Source organism: Cyprinus carpio, chromosome B1 (assembly GCF_018340385.1).
Source record: "Cyprinus carpio isolate SPL01 chromosome B1, ASM1834038v1, whole genome shotgun sequence".
Classification (NCBI taxonomy): domain Eukaryota; kingdom Metazoa; phylum Chordata; class Actinopteri; order Cypriniformes; family Cyprinidae; genus Cyprinus; species Cyprinus carpio.
In genome coordinates, this window is record NC_056597.1 from 17,928,211 (window position 1) to 17,940,578 (window position 12,368).

Below are 12,368 nucleotides of genomic sequence, written 5' to 3' on the forward strand. Positions count from 1 at the left end.
GAGCAGACCAATGCTGCACAAAGTGACTGGTGCATGTCATCGTATGTTAGTGGAAGGGGGGGTGGAAGGACCTGGGGATGTGGGATCTGGGGGGTTCATAGTTCAGTGGTGCCTGGGGCAGAAGAGGGACGGGGAGGCAAGTTTGGGAGCGAGTTCAGCTTCCTGACAGCCTGATGGATGAAGTCTCCTGAAGTCTCCTCCTTGATGGCAGCAGACTGAAGAAGCTGTGTGACGGGTGGTTGGGGTCACCTGTAATGCAGAGAGCTTTGCGAGTGAGACGGATTCTGTAAATTTCCTGGAGGGAGGGGAGAGAGACACCAATGATCTTCTCAGCTGCTCTCACTATGCGTTGCAGGGTCTTCCGGCAGGACGCGTTGCAGGCGCCATACCACACAGTAATGCAGCTGGTCAGGATGCTCTCGATGGTGCCTCTGTAGAATGTGTTCATGATGGGGGGTGGGGCTCTGGCTCTCCTCAGTTTCCGGAGGAAGTAGAGACGCTGTTGTGATTTATTGGCCAGTGCTGCAGTGTTTTCAGTCCAGGAGAGGTCCTCTGTGATGTGCACACCCAGGAAGTTGGTGCTGCTCACTCTCTCCACAGTCAAACCGTTGATGGTCAGAGGAGCATGCTGAGTGTGCACTCTCCTGAAGTCAACAACAATCTCCTTCATCTTCTCCACGTTCACATACAGATAGATATCACTTTAACTTTACCACCCGGCAGGCGGCTCACCTCGCTCCTGTAGTTTGTCTCATCTCTGTTACTAATGAGACCCACTACAGTCGTGTCATCCGCAAACTTAATGAAGAGGTTGGAGTTGTGTGACGGTGTGCAGTCGTGGGTCAGCAGAGTGAAGAGGAGGGTGCTCAGCACACATCCTTGGGGGGCCCCAGTGTTCAGTGTGATGGTCCTGGATGTGTTGCTGCCGACCCGTACTGCCTGAGGTCTTCCAGTCAGAAAGTCCAACAGGCAGTTGCACAGCGAAGTGTTGAGCCCCAGCTCGACCAGTTTGTGAATGAGCTGTTGAGGGATGATTGTGTTGAATGCTGAACTGAAGTCTATGAACAGCATTCTGACGTATAAGTCCCTTTTTGTCTAGATGTGTGAGTGCTGATGGGATGGCAGTAGTGATGGCATCATCGGTCGAGCGGTTGGACCGATATGCAAACTGGAATGGGTCCAGGGAGGGGGTGAGGGCAGACTTGATGTGGTGCATGACTAGCCGTTCAAAGCACTTCATGAGGATGGGAGTAAGTGCAACAGGACGGTAGTCATTGAAGCAAGATGGAGATGGCTTCTTCGGGACTGGAATGATGGTGGTAGTTTTGAAACATGTGGAAACAACAGCCTGACTAAGTGAGATGTTGAAAATGTCTGTGAAGACATCAGTGAGTTCTACTGCACAGTCTCTCAGTACATGCCCAGGAATGTTGTCAGGTCCCGGAGCTTTGCGTGCATTGATCCTGCTGAAGGATCTCCTCACGCTGTCCGGGGTCAGCGTCATCACCAGAGATGTTGCTGTCACAGGTCCGTGGTGGGGGCTTGTAGTCCGTAATGGTCTGTATCCCCTGCCACAATGGTTGTATCTCCTGCCAAATGTGGTTGCCGCAAGCCCGCTGGATGCTCCTTCGTAGAATACACCATCCCACGCCGTTCTCAAGGCGTCCGCCTCTGCTCACTCAAGCCGGCCTCCGGCCTTCGCTCACTCAAGTCCGCGGTGTGTGGCGCTGTTTTGTTGAGAAAGCGAAACTACTTTGTTTGACATTTCAAAAGAGGACATGACTAGAAATCATGTTTATATCACGTTTATAATGTGTTTTAATGTTTATGTCTCGTTGCTCCGACCGGACAGGGGATCACAATATGTTAAGGGGCATACCATTTCCATCACACGCTTGAAGTATTCGTCCAATCACAACACACTGGATAGCTGGCCAATCACAGCACTCCTCACTTTTCAGACCGGTGAGCCTTGTAAAAATCGGCGCTTTTCAGAAGGCAGGGCTTAGAAGAGAAACAATAATGTACAATATGTGGAAAATAATGTGTTTTTTGAACCTTTAACTGCATAAACATTTCATATTTCATTACACCAAATACACAAAATAATGTTCTTTTTAGCAGCATCATATGACCCCTTTAAGACTCAAGACATTCTCAACGGAGCAACGAATCGACAAGCCACTATGGAAATGGATGCTAAGAAAAAGCGCACCATGCTGTTTCTTTCTTTTTCTTTTATTCAGTGGTTGTTTACATGCTTAGTGCATATTGCCACCTAATTGATGGTTGTGCAATCATTTTTATTTCTGTTTAATCTTTAATCCTTGAGAATATGAATTATATTATTTGTTTGATGCTAATTATATATTGTCATATCAGATATGTATTCTGATTTAGAATTTAGACATTATAGAAAATGCAGATCATATTGTAATATTATATAATGTTGTGCGCTATCTGAACTAACCCTGGAGGCTGCTTTTATTGTCGCGGGTGATTTTAATCACTCCAAATTAAAGACAGTGCTCCCCAAATTCCATCAGCATGTTTCCTGCCACACCAGAGGAGATAAAACTTTGGATTATGTTTACACAAACATTGATGGAGCCTACATTGCGACCCCCCTCCCCCATCTCGGACAGTCTGATCACCTTTCTTTGTTTCTAACCCCTAAGTATTTACCCCTCATCAACCGTGTGAAGCCATCAGTGAGGACCATCAAAGTGTGGCCAGCTGGAGCAGATTCTTTACTTCAGTAAACAATGGTGGATCCAGACAAAATCACAAATACAATCACTATATTTGGTACTACGTCACTTCCTGTTTGTTGCTATACCCTCTCCTCATGTACAGTGTTACACAGAAAAACAGATCACAACATACCCTAATCAGAAGCCATGGATGAACAAGGAGGTGCGACTTCTGCTGAAAGCCTGCAACACTGCCTTGAGGTCAGATGACGCTCAGGTCTACAGCAAATCCAGGGCTAACCTGAAAAGGGGCATCAAAAAGGCCAAGTACTGCTACAAGCTGAAGGTAGAGGAACACTTTTCAAACTCTGACCCCCGACGCATGTGGCAGGGCATCCAGGTCATCAGCGACTACAAGCCATGCAACTCCACTCCAACGGTCACAGACATCTCCTTCCTTAACGAGCTAAATGACTTTTATGCTCGCTTCATAAGCGACAGCAAGGAGATGGCCACCAAGATCACACACTCAGCAGACCACTAACCCCTCAAACTCACCTCCAACAGATGTCCACACTGCATTGAGCCGGATCAACGCACGCAAAGCTGCTGGCCCAGATGGCATTCCTGGTCGTGTGCTTGGGGCATGTGCTGAGCAGCTTGCAGGGGTCTTCACAGACATGTTCAACCTGTCCCTCACCCAACCAACTGTGCCAACATGCTTTAAGTCCACATCCATTGGGCCAATACCGAAACACTCCTCCCCGATGTGCTTAAATGACTACCGCCCCGTAGCACTCACACACATCATTATGAAGTGCTTCAAGCGACTGGTTTTAGCACACCTCAAGGACTGCCTCCCACCCACACTGGACCCACACCAATTTGCCTACCGTAAAAATAGGAGCACAGAGGATGCAGTATGCACAGTGCTGTACTCTGCACTCACACACTTGGACAATAACAACACATGTATACGGATGTTGTTTGTTGACTTCAGCTCAGCATTTAACACCGTCATTCCCTCCTAGCTGACCACAACACTTGGAGACCTGGACATTAACACCTCCCTCTGCAACTGGATTATGGACTTTCTGACCAACAGACCTCAGCATGTTAGGTCAGGCCACACCTGCTCCACCACCATCACACTCAACACCGGCGTACCACAGGGCTGTGTGCTGAGCCCATGCCTCTACTCCCTCTACACCCACGACTGCAAACCTGTGCATGGATCAAACTCCATCATTAAGTTTGCAGATGACACCACAGTCATTGGCCTCATCAGAGACAACAATGAGACTGCCTACAGGGAGGAGGAGGCCAAATTGTGCGCACACGACCCCATCCACATAACACCAGCAAGACTAAGGAGCTCATTGTGGACTTCAGGAAGAAGAAAGGAAGCACACACGACCCCATCCACATTAACGGGATGGATGTTGAACGTGTCTCCAGCTTCAAGTTCCTGGGAACCACCATCTCGGAGGACCTGTCCTGGACTACAAACACCTACAGCCTGATCAAGAAGCCTCACCAGCGCCTCTTCTTCCTCAGGACTGAAGAAGAACCAGCTGTCTTCAGCCATCCTGTTGAACTTCTACCGGTGTGCGATCGAGAGCATCCTGACCAGTTGCATCACATTTTGGTATGGGAACTGCTCAGTTGCTGACCGCAAGGCAGTGCAAAGGGTGGTGAAAACTGCCCAACGCATCACAGGGACACCAATTCCTGCTATTGAGGACATCCAGAGGAAACGCTGTCTACATCAAGCTTGCAGCATTCTTAAGAATTCCTCTCACCCTGACCACAGACTGTTTATCCTCCTGCTCTCCGGCAGGCGCTTCAGGAGCCTCTGGACAAGGACCAGCAGATTCAGGAACAGCTTTTTCCCTACAGCTGTCTCCTTACTGAACTCTGCCCCCCAACACCACCCCCCCCACACACACACCACACTCACAGACTCCTCACCCCTCCTCATCACTACATCTGATTTATTTACAAACAAACAAGCAAAAAGCAGTAAACTTGTTATTACTTGCACTACTGTCTGTTTATCCAGAATACTGAGTTATCCATTTTCACACTGAAATATTTTCTATGCACTTTACTGTCCATTGCACTAGTATAAATGATGTTCATGTGTTCATAGTTTCTGCCTATAGTGTACATATAATTTTACATAATCCATCTGTATACTATGTTCATAGTACACCTATCTGTATATCATACTGATAGTATTTAAAAATCTGTAGTTATGTCCATAATACTGCCTTATTTGTATATTTATTGTACATTTGTAACATATTGTAGACCTTGTATATTCTGTACTTACTGCTTATTGCACTTCTGGTTAGATGCTAAATGCATTTCGTTGCCTTGTACCTTACATGTGCAATGACTATAAAGTTGAATCTAATCTAATAAAATCTAACATAACCTGCTTTTTGCAATATCCCCAAGGGTGACTAGGAGCATGAAATGGCCCAGCCATGACTTCCTGTTCAACAGGATTATAAATATGAGGAACACAAAGGCCAAATTCCCTTTAAACATCCATCATAACAAAGTCGTGGCCTAGTGGTTAGAGAGTTTGACTCTTAATCCTGAGGTTGTGGGTTTGAGTCTTGGGCTGGCAATACCACGACTGAGATGCCCTTGAGCAAGGCACCGAACCCCCAACTGCTCCCTGGGTGCCGCAGCATAAAGGTGCTAATCTGCAGAACACGGTGTGTGTGTGCGCACTTTGGATGGGTTAAATCCAGAGCATGAATTCTGAGTATGGGTCTCCATACTTGGCTCTATGTCACGTCACTCTCAAGGATATAGTTGATGTGATGCTGATGTGCAGAACAAGATTGTTGAGCTTCACAAAATAGAATGTAGCCTTAAGACAAGAGCTGAAGCATTGAAAATCCTCATTTCCACACTGTAAAAAATGCTGGGTTAAAACAACCCAACTTGGGTTATTGGCAACCCAGCACTGGGTAAATATTGAACAAAACACATACTGGGTTATTTTGACCCAACTGGTTGGGTTAAATGTTTTTACTCAACATGCTGAGTTGTTTTATTTAATCAAACCAGAGCTTGAAGTGGGGCATTATGCACCGGTACGCAGTACCGGCACTTCTATATTTTAGTTTTTAGCATAGTGGCACTTTTCCACGCTTCTGACATGTTGCCGGTACTGAGTCAAAGCGTCAGTATCTGGGTGGTCATTTGAAATCGGTAAACTTCTGGAAAGTTCAAGGATCCAGTAAAGGAATGCATTAGTAATGAGTAATATGTTCAAAACAGCACAAATTGTTGGGCTGGGTATCTCGATTCTCAAATATGTGTAAGTAAATGCATTTTGCAACTTTATAGATCTATTAACTTAACATTAAATCTGTCTTTTTAATTAAGTAGGCCTACCAGATATGGGTGTCATACCATAACATATTTTTAATACGACTGACTTTAAAATTAACCATGGTTTTACTACAAATAAAACCAAAATCACAAAAACATGACCATGGTTACTATAGTTAAACCATGGTAATCACAAAATTAACCATGGTTTTGCTATATTAAAAATAGTTTAACCATGGTATTTGTAGTAAATCTGTGGTTATACAAATTGTAGTCAACACGCCAAAAAAAACCATGGGTTACTACAGTTTAACTACGACAGACCATAAATTATTTTTAATACTAATAAAAACATTACCAGATATGGGTGTCATACCATAACATATTTTTAATACGACTGACTTTGTATTTAGTGTGAATTTAATAAAAACATTGCAAGTTAGCCTTAATTATAACATATTCATTGTACAAAGAGAACAAAGAACATTATCATTGACGTCTAGCCAGAGTTCAAACACTCTCAAAAACTCCCATTATAATCACTGAAGCTGTTTCCACTGTGTATGCATATCTTACTTTCATCGTTTGCACATCTGCACTTCGTTGTTTCTGATGAGAGAATTTGTCAGAGCAAAGTTCAGTCAGCGACGGTCAGTGAACAAAACTCCGTGTTTCAACGATGACTCATCTGATCGCCTCTGATTGGTCATTGCTTTCATAAGCTCAACTGAATTTTGTATATTGTTTTAATGCACAGTGCTGTAAAAACGCGTCTGTCTCTGGCTCAGTGCCGCCAGCGAAGCAGATTTGAATTTAGCAGCTAGTGATAGTGACTCTGATTTTGCTGTAAATGTTTAAAGCAAATTGCTTTTTCAGACTGGGGGCATTTTACCCCACTCATGGGGGCGTTTTGCCCCATAGGTAGGGTAAAACGCCCCCTTGGTACAAAAAACAGGTTCCCTAAAGCACATGATATCCTGAATGTATGTCTTTGAGGTAGGCCTGGATTGGAGCAATTTTGCACACTAAAAGACGTAACACAACCAACCCCACTGCTGAGGTATACTGTAGTACCACTGTTTATCCAGTGGATGGAGCTTCTTGCCCACTAATCTGATCACAGAGGAAGCCTGTCATTAAGCTCATATTCACCCACCTATGAGGTCTTACCTATCCAGAAATGTTATATAGGTTCATTGAGATACTATTATAGTTTTTATTATGTACTCATTTTAATTTTATTGTTTATGTATTCATTTTATTTATTCATTTTTTTAGTACATCAAGGCAAACTAAATTAAAATGAGAAATATCTGAAATAAAAAGTTAAACTTTTATATATATTTAATTTTAGTTAACCTTTTTATTTCAAGTAACTATTTATTTATTTAAATTAAAATTATATTGATGCAACTTAATTTCAGGCCAGGTGTTTCTTATTATCACCAGATGTTAAATAACAAATAACAAACAAACTTAATATTTTTCTACAAGTCTGTGGGCCAATCAAATGATTAGAATATCAATACAGTCAGAGGTACATTAGAGTAAAAGGGAGTATTTTATCTGTTCATTCACTGCTTTATTACATTTTAGACAAGAGCTTGACTAATGAAAAAGCTTTTAGGCTAATTAGCATGTATGAGTGCTTTTTATGAACCATTCTGCATGTGATTTTCTCACTCCTTCTGTGAGTTTGTGTGCGCTCGTGAATGCATGTGTGAAATGCAACACGTAAATATGCTTTTTAACAGCTCCTGGTCACACACAAGTCCAGTGACCACAACAAATAAATTTTTAAAAATGCCTTTCATATTAATGTGCTCCTCTCTTGTTGTCAAGCCTTAACGACATTTTCATCATGTTCTTCCCATCACTTTATGACTGATGACTGCACAGACACACTTTCACTTATAGTTTGCAGGTCAAATCACAGCTTGGTGTGACCCAAGGGCAACCTACAGCACAGCATGATTACAGCTCTTGCAATTTGAAGGTGCTAAGTGCATCAGTTAGTAACAACTTTCTAGAAAGACAGTGCTAAAAAAACAGCTCTTTCCTGAATATGATCATTTGCACATTGCGATGACAAGCAGAGCAATGCAGCTAGAAATAAATAAAGCTCTCTTACTGATTGATGTCATTTTTATTTAAATTCATATCAAAATGTTTATTAAGGACTTTCAAGGATTCTGAAATAGATCTCTACAGTGGATAACAAAATCCACCCTTTGCTCTCCATTTAAAGAGATAAATCACCTTGAAATTAAAATCCTGTCATAGTTTACTCATCCTCCTGGCTTTCCAAATAATTTACTTTCTTCTGTGGAAGACAAAACAAGACATTTTGATAAATGTTGTTAAAATCCAGGCAAGACAAAGGTAGGAGAAACTAGTAGGATGTAAAACAAAATGTTTTAAAAGAGGAGTAACAATGCTAAATGCAAATAAAAATCTATCATTAAGATTATTTTTTAATTTCAGAACATCACTTCTGGCCATAATACGAATCCATAATAAATAATACCATTTTCTCTCATCCATGTTAAAAAAAAAATTCACAAAAATGGTGCTTGATCTGTGCACATTTCTCTCCTAATTCTGACAAAATAACATTTTCATTGGAGAAAGCAATATTAAGGACAGAGGACATGTATTTTAGCAGTGATTTTCAGAATAAAGATGTCTTGATGATATTATTTATTACAAACATGCAGCTTTCCTCTTCACAAGATGTGAATTGATTGACATGAGTCGTGTATTATTTGTTGATTATTGTGATGTTTTTATCAGCTGTTTTTATCACCTCTCATTCTGACGGCACCCATTCACTGACCCATTGTAAATGATGAAATGCTAAATTTCTCCAAATCTATTCAGATGAAGAAACAAGCTTGGATGGCCTGAGGATGAGTAAATGTCAGCAAATTTAAATTTTTGATTGAACTGTTCCTTTAAACAAAACCTCTGTTCTAGTACTGTGAATCACCATGTAAATTTCATTAATGCATTATGATTATGATATGATGTGCAAAGGGGAAATTAATATTTTAGGAAACACAAGACCTGCTTGTTTTCAAAGCTGCATTGTTCATGCAAGCATATGTCTTTTCTTTTTTATGCAGTGCTGCATGTAGTTTAAGAGCATAATGTAGTTGTTCAGGTAGCTCGGAGGACTCCGGAGGCGAGATATTTGCGCTCTATGTGGGTACTTGAGCTCAAATCACAGCAAGGTGCTGTTTCATTTACAGTCACTCTTTCTTTCTTTCTGCTTCTGTGAACTCTGTCACACACCTGTTTGTGCTTGACTGCTTATGTATGCATGCACACAAATCAGAAAATGTCTCTGTGTATCAGTATTATCAGGCATCGTTAAGATACATGTGTTAGATAATTTATCCATTGCATATCCATATCCATACGCTTATTACAGGGACAAAATAGCTGGAGCAACTATACTGCAATAATTAAGCAAGTCAATAAATAAAGTCAGCCAGTATTTTTCTTGTTTTCCACCAATATTATCAAAATATGATCAATATTATCCTTAAAAATATATATTTTTTTAATTTCATGTTTGCTTGTTACTTTTTTTTCTATATTTATCTTGTTTTATTTAATTAGCTTATCTTTTGTTGTTCCATTTTGTGAAATAATAACATTTATTATAATTGTTGATTTTAAGAAATGTATTTATTTCTGCATATTTTAACATTCAAACAGACTTTTAATTCTGTGGCTCATTTGACCTCATAATAGTATTTAAACATGTTTTCAGCAAGTAAAGACAAAGACATTGTCATTTTGTCACCATCCTATCCTCCATTTAAAAAAATAATAATCACAGACTACGATGAACCTCTAATAAACATTAGAGTATCAGTGTATTCAGCAGTGTCAGTGTTCATTTGCCCATCTCTGTCTGTCTCTGTGCATCACCAAAGATCAGTTGAATTCTCATTCTACACACTTGGAAAAAGTGAATGGGCTGATTAAGAAACGCAATTACAGAAAGTAAATAACTTTCCAAGATCACATGTGAGTTTACTCTAACAATGAAACTGGAGGTTGGGACACATACACACACTCACACACACACACACCTAGACACAAAGATACACGCACCCGAGGGAACCCCGTCACTCCCCACCCCCTATAATTACCACCCGCTCTGTTTGTCTGCGATAAACCCAATAGGAAGCAGATTTTGGGTGAAAAAATAAGAAATCAAGAATTCCACTTTGCATTAAAGACTAATTATATTCAGTTTACTGTGCTTGGGGGTTAGAGGAAGGTTGTGAAATTGATATGTATGTGCATGTTTGTTTATATGTATTTGCATACACGCTGCCTTGCATACTTACACAGGATCCTACCTTACCCGTCCTGATTAGTTTTTTAACCCACTGTCTAGCAAATCACACCTTGGTTGTAAAGCAGATTTTGGAATAATTTTCATTATCATTTCATTAACATTCTGGTGTGTGCAAACAAACAGACAGGAAGTTAATTGATGTTTTTGTGCAAACCACTGATGATCCAGCCCCAAACTTGATAGCAAATTATGTTAGTCTTGAGTATTTGAGATTCTCTGGTTGCATGTACATTTGAATAACATCCAATGTTTATGTTTACCATGATTAGCTAGTGAGTCGAGCTCTATAATCTAGTTGTTAAATAAGCCTTTAATACCTCAAGATTTCTCCTAGAATAATGACTCTGAATTTGATATGCACTATTCAGTTGCCCATTACTTATTATTTATATAGGTTTGAGGTTATAGCAACAATACTTAAGAAATGGCATATTAACTTTACATGCCATCAAATCGTCCACACACTCAAGCTCTAATTACTCCTTATCTTTGCTTGCTTTGTGTTGGCCATAAGAAATTCTGAGTTTTTACCTGCACTGAATCATTATATTAGTGAGCTGTTGACTCAAGAAGCCTATGGAAGCCTTTTCTTCCACATAAGCAAGTCATGCTTTGGATAATCAGAATTATGAGATATTAATTCATAATTGTAGAGTTATTAAATGTTGCCATAGCCCTTTAAGGTTGGTGTTATACGTGAGGAGGCAGGTCGTCTGGGTTAGGGAAAAACACACAGACAGAAGGTGGTAGAAGTACAGGAGAGATAAACAAGATGTTTTGTTGGTAATCCTGTTCTGCATTGTATCAGTTCTTGAGACAATCTACATGGTGTCAGAAGAGGATGAACATGGCACAAGGTTTCCACTGTATTTATTCACTAATTTTCAATGAGCATATAGCCGAAAATTGGAGCAAATTTAAAGAATGGCACATATATTGCAACACTGGTCTATCAGACAAATCAAAGAAGGTGCATGGAGAAATAGAAGGCTTTCACAAACACTGAGGGGAAGGACAGAGAAGATCCAACATCTTACTGTAAAAGTTTGCTGAACTATTCATGCCCACAAAGAATATAATAATGGACAGACATGTCTTTAACACGGCTAATCAAAAGCCTGGTGAGTCCATTAAATTTTCACACTCAAAATACCCACAAAAATAAAATACGACTTTGGACCTTTAAATGACGAACTAATACGTGACTGCATCATTTGTGGGATTGAAAGTGTTAGTGTGTGGAAGTAACTGCTCCGTGAGAAAAAGCTCATGCTGGACTCTGCAGTTAACGAGCAGGTCATATGTTTTTTTGAAAAATATCTAATTTGCAGTTTATAACGAAGCTACCCTTAAATGAAAACAATCTGCAAAGTTGTTAATCAAAAAAGTGCATGATAAATAAAGATATTGTCTCTCAAAAGAGAGAGTCGATTCTGAATCGCCTTAACGAATCCTCATATTTTCAAATCTTTTGCCTGTTACCAGTATACGTCACTAGCTAACACTTTTGCATAATCCCTGCTTGCCTGCGAAATGCAAACAGAGTCTGAACTGCCCACAAACACTTCCACTAGTTAGTGTGTTTACATCATGTTGAGAAGACCCCATGTTCAAGGATACCACAGAAATACAATGCAAACCTTTTGTTATGTACTTGTCATTTTACCGAGGACTGCTTCTCTAATTTTGGCTTTTATCTTCGTTTGCTTCTAATCTTCTCAATTTGGACTAACAAGCTCTCCGAACCACAAACTTTAAGTACAATTGATACGTTATGTGTACATTTTCAATTGAGTGCTCAAAATATCAAGTTTTTGTGCTAATATGTGATGTATACCTAGTGCAGATTTTGGTTTCCAGGAAGTAGTTCTGATAATTCGCTGTGAACCCACTATTTCCTAAGAATGTGTCGATTAATGTAGACTGATGTTGTTCAAATTACTTTG